Genomic DNA, 7,122 nt, shown 5'->3' on the forward strand with positions numbered 1-7,122 from the left:
TTCCTTCCTTTTATGGCTGAGCAATATTCCATTGTATCCTGCCAATGGAGGAGACATGGGTTTGATCCCTGGGTTGGGAAAACCCCCTGGAGAAGGACAAGGCAACCGACTCCAGTATACCTGTCTGGGAAACCCCATGGATAGAGCAACCTGGCTGGCTACAGTCCATGGGGTTGCAAAGAGTCAGGTATGACTTGGAGACTAAAGAACAGCAACTATATTCCACATCTCCTTTATTCATTCCTCTGTTGGTGAACGTTTAGGTTGCTTCATGTCCTGACTATTGTAAATAGTATTTTTAAATGAACTTTTCACTTAAGCACAGATTCAGATTTAGAGACTGATTACAGAATAATGCAAGAGTTCCTATATACCACATACCCAGTTTCTTTAATCATTATTTGACATTGAAAGAAAGAAAGATAGAGATAAGCTGTGTCTGAATCTTTTGATCCTGTAAACTGTAGGCTGCCAGGTTCCTCTATCCATGGGATTCTCCAGGCAAGAATACCGGAGTGGGTTTCCACTTCCTTCTCCAGGGGAACATTCCAACCCAGAAATTGAACCCAAGTCTCCCACACTGCAGGAAGATGCCTTACCAACTGAGCCATGCAAAAAACACATTATTTGACATTAGTATGGTACATTTGTTCCAATTAACTATTCTTAATACAACCAAATCATCAATATTGATACATTGTAATTAGTTCATATTTTATCCAAATTTCCTTCATTTTTACCTGTTGTTCTTTTTCTGTTCCAAATATCATATTATATTTAGTTATAATGTCAACCAGTCTTCTTTGGCTGTGACATTTTCTCAGATTTTCACTGTTTTTGTAACCTTACTGTTTTGAAGAAAACAGATCAGATATTTTGTACAATGTCCCTCAATTAGAATTTGTATGATACATTTTTCTCAAGAGTAGACTAGAGTTAGGAGCTTTGGTTTTTGTTTTGTGAATGTGTGTGTTTTATCAACCTGATACATGTTGTGACACCCTGAAGAAGCAGGATGGAGCCCTTACCCACAATGATCAGAGAGAGCCTTTGAAAGCAGGACATACAGACTAGCATTAGCATGTTTTTTTGTTTGTTTGCTTGTTTTTTTGTTTTTTCAATTATGGTTAGGAGTTGAGGCTGGGATAAGTATTTCCACAAGGAAAAGAAGTTAAATAGATTGAATCTCCCTCATGGACCAAAGAAAGGACTCTGAAGGTTTTCTTATCAATTTTCCCAAGTGTGAGGACAAAAAGAGAAGAGATGGGTGAGGCTTAAAAGATGTCAGCAGTCAAACATTAAAAAAAAAAAAAATGGAGTTCATTTTTTTTTTAAGTTATCACTGTTTTTGTTGACCTTGATCATGGGACTGAAATATTTTTTATTAGGTCTCTTAACTATAAAGTTACTCATTTGTTCCCCCTCTTTCCATCTATACACTTTGGAAGGAATTCAACATGTGCAGGGCAAACTTAATGGGGTAGGGCATTACCTTCCACCTCCTTGAGAGCGGAGTATCTACATAAAATATTTGTAGGCCCTCTGCTAGAAGATTTGCCTCTTCTCCTTCAAAATGTATTTATTCAATAGTTCCTCTGTAAAAATATAAAATTGAATAATTTAGATTATTTCATAATTTGAGATACAATCTAATACTGCTTTATTTTCTTGCTCAGATTCTTTGGTGATTTGTAAGTTTTACAATTGGCTTCTCTTCCACTTTGAGATAGCTCCATGATTATGTGCTTATGTGTGTGCTTATTTTTTTTAGCACTTTCTAATTTTCTGGCACCATAAATGCTCTAGGCTCATCTTGTATATTTCCTATCCCTTGTCTAGAATCAGCTTTTGCTCCAGGGGGTCTTGGTCCTTTTCACTAGAGAATGATCTGAATACCAACATCTGAATGCTATTGCTTACTGCCACCAGAGTGTAATTTCTTCTACGTCCTGTCATTTGAGGTTTCACAGGTGGTACAATGGTAAAGAATCCAACTGCCAAGGCAGAAGACACAGGTTCAATCCCTGGGTTGGGAATGTCACTTAGAGAATGGAATGGCAACCCACTCCAGTATTCTTGCCTGAAAAATCTCACAGACGAAAGAACCTGGCAGGTTACAGTCCATAGGGTTGCAAAGAGTCGGTCATGACTTAGTTACTAAACAACAATAACAACAACCCTCCCCTTATAACTCTTCCTAGTTGTGATGATCAGAATGCTGGAGTATCTATGCCTGAATGCAGTAAGGTTAATGTTAGAAAGAAGGGAATGCAGGTCAAAAAACAGGTGAGTTGTAGTAGCATGCTGGCTGGAACCATATCCTGCATTCCTCAGTGGTGGTGGTTGTTAAGTGTTGAGTACTAATGGTCCAAGGCTCTCCTCTTTACCAGGACCATTGTCTTTAGGCTGAAAAGAACTTTCTTACTCAGGAGAACCTGAGGCAGCAGAACTTTCTCCTGCCAGGGGCATCCTTCTTCAGTGAATTATGTTGGAATTACAAAAGGCAAAACACATCACCTCAAAGTAAAGGTGGCATTTTGATGTGATTTATGTTCCACATTCCCTATGGGTAAGGTCAAGCCAGATTTATCTGAGATAATATTGTATATTCTTATACCCATTACCTATAACTATCTTTTTTTCTTTACTGTCGTAGATTTCTCCTGAAAAGTATTTCCTCAGCAAATCGCAGGAAATTTGATCTCTGCTAGAAAATATCACCAAAGACATATACGAATATAGATTATTATTTACAGATAATAGCTATGGTCTTATGTTAAACTTTCAAAAAAGGGAAACAAAATGAATATCTAAATAGTAAAACACATAAATGAGGCAATAATACACCATGAATTGTAATATTACATAGCCTTAAAAACAAGGCAGGAAAACCATGACAAATTCAATAGTAATATTTTTGGAAGCTCATTTATATCTGAGGTAATTAGCAATCATAACTAATTCTTAGGCAAGCTTTGTTTTTTTCCTCCTGTTACCCAAGTCATATTCCACAAATATTGATACCTCGACTGACAAAGATGATTATGTTAGTAGTTAAAACTATCTATATTAAAAACATTTTTATAGCAAGGGTATTTGTCTTTCCACTTTATTGCAAGAAAAAATAAATGCTAAAACTTATTTGCTATTCAGAAGAAAATGTCATGATCAAATTTTTATTACAAGAGATTTGTGCTTCAATGTGATAAAAAGCTTTTATTTACCTAACTATAAATTCTGTTTTCTTGACAGCACACTGTAGGTGTAAATAAAAAAATCCAAGTTCAGGTGAATAGCTTTATAGTCATTGTTTAATTAAATTTTAACTATTATTTTTATCAAATGCTTATATTTCTGTTTTCACATTTCCCTGTCTCAAAGAGCAACTTTATATTACTTCCTTTCAGACAGAAGTGTTCTTATACACTTGTGTGTATACTTATTTAAGAGACTTTGCAACAAAATAACTGTTCAATTGTTTTCAATAATTATTTATGAATGGGAAGATGTATCTCCTTAGTATGCGTGTAAGTATACTTGAGACACAGATGCTAGATAGATAAATAGGTAATTGATAGACTAATAGGAAAAACAAATTGAGACAGATAAAAGAGAGATAGCATGAAATTTAGATAACAAATATTTCTATTTCTCTTCCTTACCAAATGTTTTTAAGAAATCATGTTTTAAGTACTTGATCTTCATCTTCCTAGCTTCCTCTTTTCCTTCTTCCCATTTTAATTGTGCATCTACTGTCACTCTTCTTGGCTGTATTTTCATAAATTTATTTCTATGAACTGTATAAAAAGCACTGCTTAATGTTATTTTTCAAGTATCACTAACACACTGTTGGTGTGTATGACAGCATTTTGCACACACGTGAGGAAAGAGAGGGGATTTATGCTCAATCTAAGAAATGCTCAATTGATCAGGACTCTTCACTGCAAACAATAGAAAACAACTGTGAGTAAATTAAAGCCACAACATCAATAACAATAACAAAGAATAGGACTAGAGGTTCTACTTTAAACCTCTTAATCATTATATCAACTTCACCAATTATTTTTATTAGTGCATTGGTAGGTGGAATAATGGCCTCCAATAATATACACATGCTAATCTCTGAAATTTGTTAACATATTATTTACACTTAGCAGTGGTTTTGCAGATGTGGTTAAGTTAAAAATACTTTAGATGGGCAGATCATCTTGGATTATCTAAGAGGGAGAAAGAGGCTTGAGAATCAGAGAGGAGATGAGATGATAGTGGCAGGGTTCAGAGAGAGAAGACTGCTGGTTTTGAAAATGTGAAGGAATCACAAACCAAGGAATACAGGTGATCTTGAGAAGCTGGAAAAGGTTCCTCTGTCCATGGAATTCTCCAGGCAGGAATACTGGAGTGGGTAGCCATTTCCTTCTCCAGGGTATCTTCCAAACACAGGGACTGAACATTGTTCTTCCACATAGCAGGCAGATTCTTTACCTTCTGATCACTAGGGAAGCCCCCTAGAAAAGGCAAGGAAATGCATTCTCCCCTTGAGCCTCCAACAGAAATTCAGCCCTGTCAACATCTTATTTTCAGTCCTATAAGACCAACCAGATTTTTGGACTTCTGACCACTAGAACTACAAGAAAAATTAATGGAACTTGAGACATAATTTAATTAAAAGCTTTTATTTGTAATTATTAGGTTTCATATTCAAAATACATTAAATGTGTTAATGGCAAAATATATTTTCAATTTTAAGATATGTTTAATATTTATAGAAAAATATATGAATAATCAGCCAGTGAATGAGAAAATGGATTATAATTTAATTTTTTTACATAATTTGCCAAAGAGATAATATAAAGAAGAGAAAAATTTTGCTTAAAGTTGGAAAGCTAAAAATAAAACTTCAAGGTTGGATAAATTTTTCATTGGATAATGGCTTCAAATATAGTTCTTACTCCATAAAGTTCTTGAAATGAGAAGTACAAACTAGAATATAAAACAACTTGATCTCTCTGACCTTCTTAAGCCCTTAATTTGGTTTATAACTATTAAAATTTCTCTGTGGGTCTGAACATTGTTATTAGGGTAGTATAGTGCTATTCCCTTTCTAGCTTTAACTGTCAGAAAATCATTATAAATTGATGAAGTGATGATAAGGGGTTCATGATTCTATAGAAGAAAAAGAGGAAAGTGCTTAGCTCTTAGTGTCTGTCTCAATGAAAACCTCTAAAGTAGCTTTAAAGTAGTAATTTTAATCATGATTGCATATTTTAGCAACTCTGTTGAATTTGCTTTTACAGATGAAAGTTTATTTTCTTTTCTTTTTGTTTAATTCCAGACTTGGGAAATTTCCTAAAAAGGAAAAAAATTTATTATCAATGAATGCATGCATAGATTTTAATCTTATTCTGTTATACAGTAGTACTTCATGATAATGTATATATGATAGATATTATTTCTTAGAAATATATAAAAATCTTTTTGGCATTGAGACTTAACTTCAGTACTCAGAAGGATGGAAATACTTTCTTCCCAAAGTACTTTCTCTTGAGAGATCTAGTATGTTGCTAAACTGAAGAACAGGAAAAAATAATGTATTCTCTCTTTCAGGCAGTGTAGTTTTATTTTGACAAAGGGGGTCAACATTGGAGATAAATAGTTAACTTTTTCAATCATATCTTAAATACATTTCATATTCACAAGTCAGTATAAATGGTGTCATTTAATATCAGCTACATTTTATCTAAGTGTCCTCCCTACTCCTGAACAATTCTATCTTGATCCTCTGCAAGCTACTGCTAAGTGATCTCTGAGCATCAGGATAGAGTGTTTTTGATGTACTCAGAGGAAAGCTTTCTCATGTTCATTGCTCTGTTCCTGATCCTTGCATAAAGCTACAAGTGTACCAGAGTCCAAGTAGGACCAGAAATGACTGTTTATGAAAAATAAATTGGGAGAATAGTCAAGTCTCCCAATCTAGGGCATAGTTTTCCACCTGGAAATTATAGAGCACAGTCTGTGCTCTATGCTTCATAAAATGAACTATAAAAACAGCATTTTCACATTTCTCCTTCAGCTAATTTCTCTTCAAAGCACTATGAGCTTGTCCAAGGACTCAGATAATAAATCAAATGTAATTTGGGATGTTTCTACCTTTTAATTGTTATGAATAAAGTTACTAGGAGTTGTTGTGTGAGTGTATATTTTCAAATATTCTTGGTGTGTGTACCCAAGAATGGAATTGTTGGGTCAAATGATAACCCTAGATTCAACATTTTGATTAATTAACAAATTATTTTCCCAAGTAACTACATCATTTTATCATTTTATGTTCCCAACCACTATGTATGAGGGTTCCAATTTATACACATGCTCTTCAACACTTATTATCTTTCATTTATTATTATATTCATCCCAGTGTTATATGTGGTAAGTGATATGTGATTGTGATGATGATTTTCACTTTATTAATGACTATTTACATACATATATTCTTTCTATAGTGATTGCCCTAGAGAATATCAATATCACCTTGATTTTTAGCTATCTATTTTAGTTAGAATAACCTGGAGTAGGAAATGGCAACTGACTCCTGTATTCTTGCCTGAAAAATTCCATGGACAGAGGAGACTGGTTGGCTAGAGTACATAGGATCACAAAGTGTCAGAATGACTAATCAGCTGAGCACACATTTTAGAACAATATTAATTTATTATTTAATTTGGGCTTCCCTGGTGGCTCAGATGGCAAAGAATCTGCCTGCAAGCAAGGGACCTGGGTTCATCCCTGGGTTGGGAAGATCCTGAAGTGTGAAGTCAAGTGGGCCTTAGGAGGCATTAGTAAGAACAAAGCAAATGGAGATGATGGAATTCCTGTTGGCTATTTAAGATCCTAATAGATGATGCTGATAAAGTGTTCCACTCAATACATTAGCAAATTTGGAAAACTCAGTAGTGGCCACAGGACCGAAAAATGTCAGTCTTCATTCCAATCCCAAAGAAGGGCAGTGCCAAAGAATGTTCAAACTGCCACACAATTCCACTCATTTCACATGCTAGTAAGATTTGCTCAAAATCCTTCAAGCTAGGCTTCAGCATACATGAACCTAGAACTTCCAGATGTACAAGC

This window comes from Bison bison, unplaced genomic scaffold (genome assembly GCF_000754665.1).
Source record: "Bison bison bison isolate TAMUID 2011002044 unplaced genomic scaffold, Bison_UMD1.0 scf7180017864538, whole genome shotgun sequence".
NCBI classification, from domain to species: domain Eukaryota; kingdom Metazoa; phylum Chordata; class Mammalia; order Artiodactyla; family Bovidae; genus Bison; species Bison bison.